The sequence below is a fragment of the Solanum lycopersicum genome, chromosome 7, assembly GCF_036512215.1.
Source record: "Solanum lycopersicum chromosome 7, SLM_r2.1".
Taxonomy (NCBI): domain Eukaryota; kingdom Viridiplantae; phylum Streptophyta; class Magnoliopsida; order Solanales; family Solanaceae; genus Solanum; species Solanum lycopersicum.
The window spans coordinates 7,288,281-7,291,153 of NC_090806.1; the positions used below are offsets into that span (position 1 = coordinate 7,288,281).

Consider the following 2,873-nt stretch of genomic DNA (forward strand, 5'->3'; position numbering starts at 1 on the left):
TACTCAGTACTCCTTCACTCTCTTGTTCTATTGGGTGATGAACGAGTTGGTGAGTTGCACAATGATGAACCTTCCGAGCATGAATTAACAGACAGTGATGATATGTATGATGACGATGATGATAATGTGGATAATGCACCTATTATAATTTAATTTGTCTTGTGCATTTTAAATATTGTACATATAATATCTTTACATTATTATTATATTATTGATTTGACCTCTATTAAAAAATAATGATTTGACCTAATATAAAAAATATTGATTTGACGTAACATAAAAAGTATTGATTTGACCTATGACATAAAAAAAATTAAATCCTGCAAACTTGTTCAAACATAAAAAAAAAAAAAGAAGAATCTCATTACTTTGTTCAAACTTGCACGAAACAACAAAATTTACATATTTTAAAATTCGAATCTTCAGCCTTTTAAAATAAAGGTGCATAAAAAAAAATGTTGTTCTGAATTCGAATCTTCATTATCTTCATTTTCATCTTCATTTTCAAAATCTTCCTCATTTTGATAGTGACTGTCTGTTCCACATCTAGTTGATTTGTGTAGCCTAGATGTTCTCCGAGGTGGATTTTGTCTATTAAGAACTAAATTTTGTGAAGCCTTAGCATTAAATTTTGAATCATCTGACACAGTTACCTATAATACAATATAATATAATATAATCAAATAAACATGCAATAAAATTAAAAAAAATTATAAAAAGTTAAAAAAATTGTATGAAAACTATTATACTTACATTCGAAAAATTCATCTTCCATAAATCAGTGGCACCTGTGTCATCCAGACACGTTGTCGTGACCGACACCACTCAGGCAATCCATTAATAACATCTTCCGAATAAGGCTGCCAAATAAACTATAAAAAATAATTAAGTAAGATAATTATAAAAACAACATTGGCAGAAAAAAAATATGTACGTGAAAATGAACAATCTTACAAAATAATTTTTTTGTACCATTGTGTCATAACATATTTTACTTTTAAGGACCTAACAAGAATCTATGTATATGCCATTTTATTCACATAATTTTCTTGGGTAGTGAAACATAAGTGCCTCATTTAAAGATCTACCAAATATATTTTTATTTAAAATAAAATAAAATATGAATAGTTTAAGATACTAATAATATTAAATACCTGTTCATCAGTTAGATTATCTAGTACATCCCTAATCACACCGATTACAGTTCGTGCCTCATTTTGATGATTTCTACGTTGCATCCATTTACGTGCAAGCGCAATTGCCTCAAGTTGATTGGTTCTTAGAGGCTTTGGCAATGGTTGCAGGGATTCTTTCCCATGCCCAAATCTACAATAAATAAATTCACCATTACTTATAATGCACTTAAATTTAAAAGTGCATATTACTAGTATATAAAAAATATTTAATTAAAAAATATGTATACCTGCACTAAAGAGAGAAATCCACAAACTTCATTTGATTTTTTCATTGACGCACGGCATAAACAATTATACAAATATGATAATGCGGCTGATCCCCATGCTTGAGTTGACATTAAATCTAAATTTCTCATATCAATTAAAATGTCCAAATTAATCTTATTATTAGATTTATCCGGAAATATTGATCCACCACATAACCATAATAAATATAATCTAAATCTTTGTTGAACTTCATGCTCAGTTGAGTTATCATTAATACCATCCAAACCTTCGATATACTCAATCATTTTATATGTTAACAATCTACTAACACCAGAAAAACAACTAGTATCGGGTAACCATCCTGTTAATTCAAATATCATTTCTTGTCTACCTATAATCCCTAAAGAATCAGATCTATTTAAAATTATAGGACTACCATCTACTACCATTCCGAATAAAATTTCAATATCTTGTTAAGTTATGGTAGTCTCGCCAGTTCGCATGTGAAAAGTATGAGTTTCTGGACGCCACGTTTCAATTAAAGCAGAAATTAATCGGGAGTCATACGACACACATCCTACATCAAGAATTCCTTTAAATCTACAATTTTCAAAATATTGAAGGATGCGAGAATGTAATAGATGATATTTTATATGTTGCCAAAATTCAATATCACCACAACGCGTATATAAGCAAGACCTCTCTTCTTTTATGCTACCATTCCAAATTCCTTCGGAACGATGATGAACTTGAATTTTTAATACATCATGCTCTACAGGACCAGGATGTACGTATACATTTGACGGATGCATATCTATACACAAAAAATAAAAAGAAATATTGACATTAATATAAGTATCAAACGATTGAATATATCAACAATATCATATAAAAGTATAAAATTAATTAAAATAAAATAAATTTAAACTCACCTTATAAAGAAAAGACTTTTAAAAACTTTAGAAAATTTGAAAAATAACAAGAATTTAAGATTGTTGGAAGATTGAAAGTAGAATGCAATATGAATATGAAGGATAATTCACCAATTTATAGCATTGTAAACATATTAATACTACTTACATGTGAACTCTCTATTCAACTATTTACAACAAAAACAAAATCTTTACTATTCACATGTGATCCATCATGTGATTATCTTATTTTATTTTTTTCATATATATATATATATATATATATATATATATATCATTTTGTTTTTTAAAAAAATTCAATAAAATCGCTGCCTTTAATTTTTATTTAAAAAAATTAATTTTTTGAATTTAAAATTTTATTTGAATTCAAATATTATTTAAATTTAAATTCAATATAATATCTTTTTTTAGAAAGAAAATATATTTATTACTTTACTTATTTTTAATTTTTTTTGAAATAATGTATATTTTCTTATAAGTTATATATTTAAATTTTAAAAAATATTATAATTTTTTTATATAAAATTGATGCTTTAAC

At 26.2% G+C, this 2,873-nt stretch overlaps 1 long non-coding RNA gene across 1 annotated transcript; it reads right to left on the bottom strand.

Annotated features, from left to right (window-relative positions):
* Positions 1-357: 357 nt before the first annotated feature.
* On the bottom strand, positions 358-2,217 carry LOC112941893 (uncharacterized). Its single transcript, XR_003247547.2, has 3 exons — positions 1,155-2,217; positions 754-872; positions 358-653 (listed from the first exon to the last, which is right to left on the bottom strand). It is a non-coding gene; the product is annotated as an uncharacterized lncRNA (long non-coding RNA).
* Positions 2,218-2,873: the final 656 nt, after the last annotated feature.